At 38.0% G+C, this 12,515-nt stretch overlaps 1 protein-coding gene across 1 annotated transcript in view; it reads right to left on the bottom strand.

The window, feature by feature from the left end:
- Positions 1 to 12,515, bottom strand: part of MOSMO (modulator of smoothened) — a 74,659-nt gene that overhangs the window by 61,128 nt on the left and 1,016 nt on the right. The gene's annotated exons all lie outside the window — the stretch shown is intronic.

Here is a 12,515-nt window from a genome sequence, read left to right as displayed (position 1 = left end):
AAGAAATCTCTTAAACATACATTTTCTGAAAGTCTTCTTTTTCTTCCTCTGCCAGGGCGATTTGTAAGTAAAAAATGACTCAAAATATTATTGACAAATGTTAAGAAGAATCTCAGTGAAGCACTTCTGTCACATAGAAAAAAATCTCGTTTTAAAGTCAAATTGACAAAGGATCAGAGATACAAGCTATTTCTACTTTTTAACTTTTAAAAAGGTTTTTTATCAGTAACTGTATTGCTTTCTACTATATTTTTTTATACAGAAGTAAATAGTTCAGTCATGACATGGTCTTACCGACTAGCCTAGTAATCTAATTTCTGTATCGACCCAGAGAATCAACTAATCAACCTACAAATTAACTTTCATCTTAAAATATTTTTTCAAAGTTGGGAATAACTAGACAGTAGCTGGACCTTACTTTCCAAAATAAAAACCAACTGACAACATGTAAAACAATTATGAATTTTGTGGACATACAGCTATTTAAAGAAAACCATTAAAATATAAATATCATATTTGTGAAAATGAGAGACAACTAGGGATGCCAAATCCCTCTTTCCTGATTAGCCCCTTTCTGCTTCGATATTCTACTCTCACTTGAAATATAACCTCTAAACCAAAATCATCACTTTTGCCCTTAAAGTGGCTCACTGTCCAAAGTTCCCAATTCTGTTCCCTACTCCAGGTTTAAAGACTTAGTGTCAACCATAACACTTCCTCTTTCCTGCCAAGAGCAAATCTGAGTGAGTGCTAAGGTACAGAGATCAATAAATTTTATGCCCGGTTCTTTTTTTATATATAAAATTTAAAAAATTATTTATTTTTGTCTGTGCTGGGTCTTCGATGCTTCGTAGGCTTTTCTCTAGTTGTGGAGAGTGGGGGCTACTCTTTAGTTGCAGTGTGAAGGCATCTCATTGTGGAGCACAGGCTCTAGAGTGTGCAGGCTTCGGTACTTGTGGCACGTGGGCTCAGTAGTTGTGGCTCAGGATAAAGCACATGCTCAATAGTTGTGGTGTGTGGGCTTAGTTGCTCCACGACATGTGGGATCTTCCCAGACCAGGGAATAAATCTGTTTCTCCGGCAATGGCGGGTGGATTCTTTACCACTGAGCCATGGAGGAAGCCCTATTCTTACAAAACTTTAAAAATCTACACTAGAAAGCAGGGAAAGTAACATACAAATAACCATAATACAGATATGCTACCATGAAAAACACACAAGAGGGAAAAATCATGTCAGGTAGGGGATCAAAAAAGATTTTTATGAAGACAGTAGTTGACACATGCTTGGAAGATGGGTAGGACACCGAACTGACAGGAACTGCTAAGCGTGAGAGAGCATCACACTGAGAATAGACAAAGATTTAGAGATGAATAAAGAGATTACTTAGGAAAGTTATGACCAACCTAGACAGAGACATTACTCTGCCAACAAAGGTCCATCTAGTCAAGGCTATGGTTTTTCCTGTGGTCATGTATGGATGTGAGAGTTGGACTGTGAAGAAAGCTGAGTGCCGAAGAATTGATGCGTTTGAACTGTGGTGTTGGAGAAGAGTCTCGAGAGTCCCTTGGACTGCAAGGAGATCCAACCAGTCCACTCTGAAGGAGATCAGCCCTGGGATTTCTTTGGAAGGAATGATGCTAAAGCTGTACCTCCAGTACTTTGGCCACCTCATGCGAAGAGTTGACTCATTGGAAAAGACTCTGATGCTGGGAGGGATTGGGGGCAGGAGGAGAAGGGGACGACAGAGGATGAGATGGCTGGATGGCATCACCGACTCGATGCACATGAGTTTGAGTGAACTCCAGGAGTTGGTGATGGACAGGGAGGCCTGGCGTGCTGCAATTCATGGGTTCGCAAAGAGCTGGACACGACTGAGCAACTGAACTGAAAGAGATTACAGATTATATTTAGGAAACCGAAAGTAATACAGAGGGGCTGGAATGTAGATCCACGTAGGGAAAAAGTAGGATCAAAAGTTGGAAAGATAAGCCAGAGGCATGTTGTGAAGATCATTAAGGGCCTTCTGTGCTATGCTAGATGAAGGGTCACTGAAGGTTTCTGGTCCAAACATATGCAGTGGTTAAAAGCCAGGACTCTGGAGCTAGATCCAAATCTCAGCTTTTCCACTTAGCAGCTGTGTGACCCTGGGCAAGTTACTTAATTTCTTTGTATCTCTGTGGGGCTAATAGCAGTACTTAGGGATGTTGTGAGGATTAAATTGGTTCACACATGTAAAAAGTGTCTAGAAAAGTAGCTGTCATAAAGCAAGTACTTATAAGTATTTACAACTATTTAATATTACCATCCTATCCTTTAGAAAGATAAATTTAGCAGTGATGTATAGAAATGAACTGAAATGAATCTTCCCAAACACTTTACAGATTCCCCAAGGATAAAATACTTTTTCATTCACTTAAAAGAAATCCCTCAGAATATTTAGTACAGTTCCTTACAGACCACACATATCTTAAAAAGCATTTATTGTGAGATTGTCTGTAATAAAGTACAATGGTGTAGGAAATATCTACATGAAGAATTAAGGAATACTCACAGTAAATGAAAGATTTATTAAAATGGATGGTACTTTATAAGTGAAATGGTCATAAATGAAATGGCCTTGGAGATCTTTGCCTTACTTTCAAGATGTCCTATTTTTGAAAAAAATTTCTGTATTATAGCTGAAAGTAGACCCAATAATGTTTCAGGTAAATAACTTACTGTGAATATACCACAAATGGGGAGACTCAATGAAATTCCCCTCTCCCCTTTTCTTACTTGACCCAACCAACTGCATTTGCTTTACTTTTTTAAATCTCTAATGATAGCATTATACGGTCTCTGTTGAACAGATCTATATTAAAAGTCAACAGCTGCCTTTTTGCTCAATATACACAACACCAAGTGTCAAAATACCAAATGTGACCTTTTATTTATAGCAAAGCTAGTAAAAAGAAACACACAAAAAGTGCAGTCTTTTTATCTCAATTAAAAAGAAAAAAAAAGCAATTCAAAGAACTGTCAGTTCGCTTCAAAACTGAAGTCATAAACTGAAATGTCATGTAAGTAAACTATACATTCTGGTTTATACATACTCATAAATACATGTAAGTATCATTGATAGCAACACCCAAATCTTTATGCTTCTTTGTCAACTCTAAAGCAATAAATCCCAAAGGACTATTTCATTCTACTTGCCCATGGCATTTCCAGTAAGGATATTTAATTTAGCTGTGACTTACAGCTAATGAGGGAATACATAAATTTTAGAGAGGTATGTTATTGAAAAGTGATTTTGATCCAAATACTTAGTTTTATGTACTTTGATTTTCAAGGATCTTTAGGTTCCCTCATTCTCTTATTTAACCTCTCTACTATTTCAATAATACGTTTGCTAAATATTGGGCTTCCCTGGTGGCTCAGACTGTAAAGAATCTGCGTGCAATGCAGAAGACCCAAGTTCGACCTCTGGGTCGGGAAGATCCCCTAGAGGTAGTGGCTATACACTCCAGTATTCTTGCCTGGAGAATTCCCTGGACAGAGAAGTTGGCGGACTACAGTCCATGGGGTCACAAAGAGTCAGAGTCTCGACTGAGCAACTAACACTTTCACTTTTTCACTTTGATTTTCAAGGATCCTTAGTTTCTTTCATGCTCTTAGCTAACCCCTCTATTTCAACAATGTTGTGTTAGTTAGCTATCCAACAATAGCTTTGCCAAATATTACCTTTTCATCAGTCTACAGTCAATAAACCATAAAATAATGTTACCACTACCCATAATCTATTACCAAGTGTACCATGCTTTTTAAGTATCAAACTTATCAGTAGCTACTTGCTAGCTGGGCAAAGAATTCTAAAAAGTACCTGGAAAAACGTGTAACTTCAGAGCTTGGAAATAAAACATTCTGACAACCAAAAAAGTATGAATGTTATGTTTATGTAAATAATCATAAATAAGTAAAGTTGTAGATATGAAATTTACACCTATATATTATCACTGCTGTCACTGTACAACTTAATTTCTTGGGTTATTCAGAGGATATAAAACAAGGTCACTATGTAAACAATTATCCCTTCAAGTTGCATGATTAAGCTATTTATAACTCAGTAACAATAATTTCATGAACAGTAATACTTTATTACATGTCTAAATTTCCCCTGTAAGATTATGTAATATGGCCTACTGCTTAAGTATGCACTGAAATGCGGTATGGAAAAATTCATAAACTCACAGGTACATTGAAGAAGTTAATGACAACTAGAAGAAATTTTATTTCATAAATGAAAAATGAACAATTTTCAGTTGTACTATTTGCCAGGTTTCTATCAAGAAACAACTATCTCAGAAATCTCAAACTTATTTTCAGCCTTTGAGGTGAGATTCATTGACTATACTCTGAAAGCTTTACAGATCACTATAGTCCTTTAAAAATAATTTGGGAAATATATGATTTTCATAATTCACTGCAGATATTACTCTTTAACATATTTGTTTTCAGTCACTTTGCAAACCAGTCAATCTTTAATATACAGGAGAACAGAAAGTTGGGGTCTGAACCTGTGCAGCAATTATAAGTTCTATAAGAGGTATTAACCACATCTGAATGATATAATTTTGATTAATAAAAAAATCATCACTACAACTTGTCTAAGATCAATTACATGGCTAGTGAATTGTGGGACTGGGATCTGACTACATGTCGATCTAGCCCAAAACCGGTGTGCTCTTTCCACTACAGTAGGCTGTCTTCCACTTAGAAAATCTCTTTAGTCTGTTCCAGAAACATATAAACTCATGCATTCCTTGGTTTTGGTACTTACATATACCCCATGAAGTTTACATCACCACTACAACTGACTTCACAGTCTGTATTCCTGGAAAGCTCCCTTCCCCAAGCTGGATTTCAGAAATATTCACCACAGACACACTTAAATCTCTTTTTAGAACAAGGCAGGACACAGGTAAATAAACAAAACAGATAATACAAAAGGGAAACATTTTAAAATTAGGATGTTTTGACCTTTCATATAACAATGACTAACATTTGAGCATTTGCTATATATTAGGCCATGTGCTAATTCTTCATATGCTATATTTTATTTTCTCACAACCATCCTTTGAGATAAATACATTAATTCCAATTTTATAGGTGAGAAATCACATTACATGCCCCAAATCATAAAATTCATAAAAAGGGAATCAAAAAATCGTATCTCGATACGTCTGACTCAAATCTCATGGGACTATTTTACTGCAATAAAACTCCAATACAAACTCAACATTTATGAGGAAAGGGGTTAACAACAGAACTATTTTAGGTTTATACTAAGCTGAACAGTGGAGGACTGATGTATATTACCCTTACTCTGCCAGCTTTGAAAGGGGTTCTGGCAGCCAAGTGAGGAAGAACTCAACAAGTCTGGTCAGTCTAATAAATGCAACGGCTGTCATCACTCTGTAATACCTTTTTCAGAATTTCCCTCCTCTTAGATTTTTCTACTCTCTCATGACTTCTGTCTATGTTCTTGGTCCCAAATTCCCCTTCAACAAATCTTTTAATTCAACTAGTTTACATCCTTTATCCTGAAGTGCCTACATCTCTGTTGATAATAGTAAAAAGAGGGGCTTTTTGGAACTAAGGTTGTAAAAAAAAAATAAATGTTTTGTTCAGGAAATCTCATCTCAAATTGGAAAATCTGGACTATGCTGTGAAATTCACAGTATTATAAACTATTTCAAGCTTCAAGTATGACCTGTGAACACTGTAAAAAGACTGGTCTTTGAATTTTTATTCAAAGCTCTTATTTGATATGCTGAAATAAATAATACTGATGATTTACTTAAAAAAAAAAGGAAAAAAATTTTATACCACTTTATCATTATGAAGAAGTGGTATTCTTGGAAGGCAAAGAAATTTACTGGCCCCAATATCCATCAACTGATGAATGAATAAATAAATGGGGATTCACCACACAATTTGGCAGTAAGAGGAAATGAACCACTGATATTTGCTATAATATGGATGAACACTGAAAACACTATGCTAGGTGAAATAAGCCAATCACAAAAGACCACAAATTGCATGATTCCATTTATATGAAATATCCAGAATAAGCAAATCTACAAAGACAGAAAGCAGTCTGCCTAAGAACCAGGAAGTTGGGGGGTGATGGCGAAGGGATCTGGGGTTTCTTTTTGGAGTACTGAGAATGTTCTAAAATTGACTGTGGCACAATTTTATGGTTATACAAACCACTTCATTGTACACTTTAAATAGGTGCATCTTACGGTTAATGAAATTATATCTCAAAAAAGCTGTTTTAAAAAAGAAATTTACTGGAAAAAGACTCAAAAGGCCATTGAAGAAGTTTTGTTAATGCTTTTTAAGTTAAGGACAAGCACAATCTCAAGATTTTTGCTCTCTGAGGTAAGTCAGTTTTGTCCTCTGCAAGTCATGTCCAAAATGATTAACACGACAAAGACAGTTTAGTTTGTTTAACAAAGGATGTTACAAAGCTCCTTGACACCAAACCAACTCTGCTTTCTCAAGTTGTCACAGTTCAGGAAAAGGGCTTATCATTTAATAATTTTCTACGATTTAATAACAGATGTGCTTTGGAAGCTTATAATTTTAATGTTTTAAACCAAAGGCTGCCAACGTATAGGCTAGGATCTACCTAAAGATCTTGAACTCTTACGTGACAGATGTCAAGCCCACAGTGTCCTATCTGAGGTTTACCAGGATTTTCTGTGGAGAGAGTAGTGGGTAACAGAATGGGAAATGAAACCCTTCCTCATCTTTCTCAATCATCTGCCAGTCTTCATACTTGAGAAAAAAGAAAATTCTTCCTTGCAAAAGGTTAGCCATCTCCTAGGTTTCAACCTGCTAAGGCTTTCTTCCCACTTCTGATGTTTTTATCCATGAGAGGTGGGGTGGAGGTACAGCTGTTAAGAACATCTAAGTTTATCTGTGTCCCCTCAATCTTTCTCAGGTCAGGAGGAATGATTTCATTTGACTGGCAGTTTAAGATAAAAAACTGGGCATAAGTGGTCCAACTTTTTGCCCATAGGAGCAAGTTGCCTAAAGGGAGCACTCATCTCTTTCGTTCTTTCCCACTGGAAGTCCTACAGAGCAGGTCCCCCAATCCTGCCTGGGACTGGACAATTAAGTCTGTTCAATTTTGAGGCCCAGTAAAAGGAAGCTGGAAAAGGGAAAGGCTACCCACTCCAGTATTCTGGCCTAGAGAATTCCATGGACAGTCTATGGGGTCGCAAAGAGTCGGACATGACTGAGTGACTTTCACTTTCAAGAGGAAGTTACTTGTCCAAGGATATAAGTCACATTCTCCAATATCCTCTTTATCAATATTAAATAATATTTTGGCTAATTATCTTATTCTTTTTTTCTCAGTTCACAATATAAATAGGGAAGAGGATGATAATGAAACTCCTTAAAAACTCTCACATCCAATCTAATTTTAAAAAGAACAGAGTGAAGGTATTTTCAGGAATAAATACACTATGACAGACTACAATCTGAATAAGAGAACCAATTCTAGAGAGAAAAATTTTGCTTAGATATAAGGAAAAGGTTCAAGTTCCTTCATGTGCTAGAAGACTCCTGGGAAACAGTTGGAAATCTTCATAAAGTACAGTGAGTAAATCCACCTAGGATGATAATAATCCTCAACGGTCGGGCTTCCCCAGTGGCTCAGCAGTAAAAAATCTACCCACAATGCAGGAAACACAGGGTTGATCCCTGGGTCAGGAAGATCCCCTGGAGGAGGGCATGGCAACCCAATCCAGTATTCTTGCCTGGAGAATCCCATGGACAGAGGAGCCTGGCAGGCTACAGTCCATAGTTACAAAGAGCCGGGCACGACTGAAGCAACTGAGAACGCACAATCCTAAATGGTCACTGAAATCTGTGCCATAAAGGAATGATGCCTCAGTAAAGATCTCTAGATCACTTATATTCATCAGGAGCAGCTTTGTTTGTTGATCTTGTTTAAAAAATTTTTTTTCACTAAAAATCTGTCTCTTGAGGGATGAGAAAACAGTAACTGTGAGGTTAAGGTAATTGTACAAAGTACAGGACATCCCTTTAATACTGAAACCCAAATCTCTTTTACCTCTTCTGTATTCTGGCAAAAATTTTAGCCACTGATGTGTGCACAAATTCCTACATAGGTAGTGTTCTTGAAGGGGGACTTTGCAACCCAGAAACTCAAATCTCATGTGCGAAACACCGACTTATGGGGCAAAATGTAGAAATGACTATTTAACATTGGCCAAATATAAGAACCCTAGGGAATCAAATCAAGTCATAGACGTCAAAGTGCTTCAGAAACTATAAAGCACTACATAAAATATTGTCTTGATATTAAGTTCCAGTAACCAGTAGAAACTTGACCCTTACAGCAGAATTAATGTAATTCTGCCATTATATTTACTATCATTTAATACTTTTTATTACATTAACAGAAACTCCTAAAGGTCCTTACTAAAGTATCCCCCCATGTATACTCCCCATACAAACGACATCTATTTCTGTTACACTGTATCTTTAGAGTTCACTGGTGGTCCAGTGGTTAGGAATTGGGGTTTTCACTGCCATGGCCTGGGTTCAATCTCTGGTTGGGGAACTAAGGTCCTGCAAATCACTCAGCTTATGGCACAGCCAAAAAAAAAAAAGGGGGTGGCAGTCATCATACGTTTAAAAGTTTGTGTATCATCCACAAGCTATTAGAACAAATTCAGGAAATGCTATCACACACAGATGAAAATTAAAGGAATATAGTTTCTCTGTATTTGGGCCAATACTATAAAAACAAATAAAAAAACTGCCAACATGGGACTTCCCAGGTGGCTCAGTGGTAAAGAATCTGTCTGCCAATACAGGAGACACTGGTTCAATCCCTAGGTTGGGAAGATCCCCTGGAGGAAATGGCAACCCACTCCAGTATTCTCGCCAGGGAAATCCCAGGGACAAGAGGAGCCTGGCATGCTAGAGTCCATGGGGTTGCAGAGTTAGACATGATTGAGCATGCCAGTGCAGGGGACATGGGTTCAATTCTTGCTCCAAGAAGATTCTACATGCTGTGGGGCAACCAGGCCTGTAAGCCACAACTACTAAAGCCCACATGCTCTAGATCCCAGGCTCTGCAACAAGAGAAGCCACCCCAATGAGCAGCCCACCCACCGCAAGAAGAGTATCGAGCTGAAGAGGAGCCTCTGCTCAATGCAACTAGAGAAAGCCCATGTGTAGCAACGAAGAACCAGCATAGCCAAAAAAAAAACACAACAACTTCCAGCATGAAACATGGCTCATAATGTTATAGTAATATAGTTTATTAGTTGGGATTTAAGGAAGTTATTTTACTCAGCTTTTTGTTTTGGGATATTTCATTTCCTTTTGTGGTAGTTCAAGTAGAAGCTGAGGAGTACCGAGACTAGAAGTTGGAGATGAGAGACTAAAAGAGGAGAAACGGTGATGGTGGAGTCCAAAGCCAAAAGGGAAGACAAATTTGTTTGACTTGTGCTAAGCCTTGATGTCTTCTCACTTCCAAGCATCTAATAAAGAAATTGTGTCAGTTCTCAGTAATAAGTTCTGAGCTTCAGTTTCAAAACCGGGATTCTGATACCTGTTATAAACTCGAACAGCAATACAACAATATCTAACTTTAACTGAGCACTATATATCAGGCACTGTTCTAAATGTTTTACATGGATTAACTCAATCATTACAATAACTCAGAGATGTTATCTCTGTTTTACAGAAGGGGAACTCTATAGAGAAAAGCCAGGTAAGTTAACCAAAGTAACAGAGCTACTAAGTGGTAAGGTTTGGATTTGAATCCTAAACTTTCCCATTCTAGTTTACTGCAGTGGTTTTCAAACTACATTCTGAGGAACCTTTCAGCTCCAGAAGTTCTATTTTCAAAATATACTTTGTTCATTTAAAAAGTAAAAACATCACAATCAAGACTTTTAGTACGATGTATAATGCACCAAAGGGAATCAACAACATATTAACGTTTTGCTGCCAGGTAAAGTCACTTTTTTGCAGATCTTAGCGTAAAGCTACTCCAGTGTTCTTACCTGGAGAACCCCAGGGACGGGGGAGCCTGGTGGGCTGCTGTCTATGGGGTGGCACAGAGTCGGACACGACTGAAGCGACTTAGCAGCAGCAGCGTAAAGCCAGTCCTGCCACCTCTGAAATCTTAACTGAACTTCCTATAAATGTTTCTTTCATTTGGAAAGTGTAACTCTGCACTGATTTTTTTTTTTTAACTCAAGACTAGATCTGTTTATTCAGGTAAAAAGTACAGTGAGCATACAAGCTCAAACACTAGGCAAGATTCAGGTACATCTTACCACAAAGCAAAGGCACAAAAGTGAACAAAGAAACATATCACTTCATTCATTTTAAATTTGGGGGAGCTCACTGTCTGACATATTTAACCTTAAGAAATACAGGTCAGCGAATTCCCTGGTGGTCCAATGGTTAGGGTTCCATGCTCTCACTGCCAAGGGCCCTGGTTCAGTCTCTGACTGGGAAACGAAAATTCCACAAGGCATGGCCAGAAAAAAAAAAAAAAGAAAAGAAAACTGAAAACAAGAAAGAAATACCGGGTAGATAGGATTTTGAAAAAATCTCCAGTGTTCTTGCTATCTCCTCTTATTCCTCTTGCTAAACACAGAATATTTAACTGAAAGGTATCTTGAGATGGCAAGGGAAACTGTTGGGGGAAAAAAATCACCTCCTCCACCCCCACTTCAGCCACACAGCACCAGTGTGTCACAGTCTGGACTTTGTGCCCCCAACCCCCTGCCCTTCCACTCTGCTGTATCAATAACTCTCAGTGAAGTCTTCAGCTCCATGGGTCTAAGCCAACTATTCCACTGACCATATGCCATCTGGTATTCAATGACTAAAATATATATAACAGCTTTCTTTTTCACTTTTCCTCTTTATCCAGTTGAGATTTAATGAGCCATCATTACAATATTTTGACCAATGCCCTAAACACTTTTGCTCCTCTGTCATTTTGTGGCATGTATCTGGCAAACCAGAACTCTGAATGAAGCTGTCTACTGGCTTTCATCATACACTGGTGCCAGAGTAGCTGAGCACCACCAGAGGGTCAACAAAGCATAGATCGGTTGTCACACTTCTGTTCATGACCACTGACTTCAATGAAGTCTCCATGCTGCTAGATAATCCTACTGTCTCCAGCTGTCTCTCACAACTATTATTTCAAACATTTTCTACTTCTTTCAAACCTTGGGACTTCTGTCCCTCCCATCTCCAAGGCAACTCACAGCTGATGACTTTGCCTAATTTAAAGGAGTTGTATTCATCTTATTCTTGTTTTCTTTCAAATATAATAGAGTATAACATCTTCTCAGGGAAGTTATGAGATTACTTATCTCTCTTTCCTCCCTCTCTAAGCTGTTTCCTTCCCATGGACATTCAGTCTATTTTATAAACTGGGATTCCACTTGAAACTTCCTTTACAAAAGGAGTCACTGAACACATAATCAGATTAAAAACAAGTCAGGAACTGGATGTCACACACACAACTAGTAACAGTGACATTACTAACATTTTCAGAAACAAAGCCTGCAGTTTCACCAAATTTGAAATCATTCTGATATTTTCTTTATATGCTTTACAGTTTTAAAAAATAGATATAATTAACATATAAGATTGTGTATGTTTAAAGTGCACAAAGTGTTTATTTGATACATTTATAAATTGCAACATTACCACTGTAGCAATAGCTAACACTGCTACAGGGTCACATAATAATCATATATGTTTTACACTTAAGAGCTCTGCTATGACTATATAGGCAAGAAAAGGAGCAGAAAGTTTTAGAGTGTTATTTTAATAACCAGTAAATCTGACAGCATGATTTTGTGTTACTAGGTCTAGATGGGGGAGAGAAAGGAGGAGGAAGCAACAAATGTCCCAGCCGGTTTTTTTAAGAGCTAAAAATACTGCAGGATAAATACAGAATCATAAGCAATACTTAAGAAGTAAGTCTGACAGCACAGTGATACATTCTTACAACAAATTATTCATGGAGGGAGTCTGATAGTCCCAACTCTCATTATTCCCTTCACCTGCACTGAACAAGCAGTTAGAAGAGAAGTTTATTCCTTTACTCCCATCAGCTCTCCTGGCAGCTGTTACATTAATTAAAGTTTTGGTCTTAGAGGTCTGGGTGAGTGTGAGTGAGTGAGTGTGTGTGTGTATGTGTGTGTGGGGGGTGTAGTTGGTGGCCCAAGCCAGGAAAAATCCTGCAAAGGCATTCACCTGGGATACCCTTCAGAAAGATGCTTTCCTCTTTCCCGAGGGCACCACCTCGTCGCTGCTGCCCACAGTTCGGTGGTGTTACAGCAGGCACTGTTTGCTACTGGGCTGCCTACAACTCTAATGTGCTACTTAATTTTGTAACTACTATTAGGATCTCGAAAGCGTTTTGTGATGCGCTGGAATGAAAG

Source organism: Oryx dammah, unplaced genomic scaffold (assembly GCF_014754425.2).
Source record: "Oryx dammah isolate SB20612 unplaced genomic scaffold, SCBI_Odam_1.1 HiC_scaffold_2, whole genome shotgun sequence".
Taxonomy (NCBI): domain Eukaryota; kingdom Metazoa; phylum Chordata; class Mammalia; order Artiodactyla; family Bovidae; genus Oryx; species Oryx dammah.
Note: the sequence above shows the minus strand (reverse complement) of the source record. Positions and strands in the feature narration are given on the sequence as shown.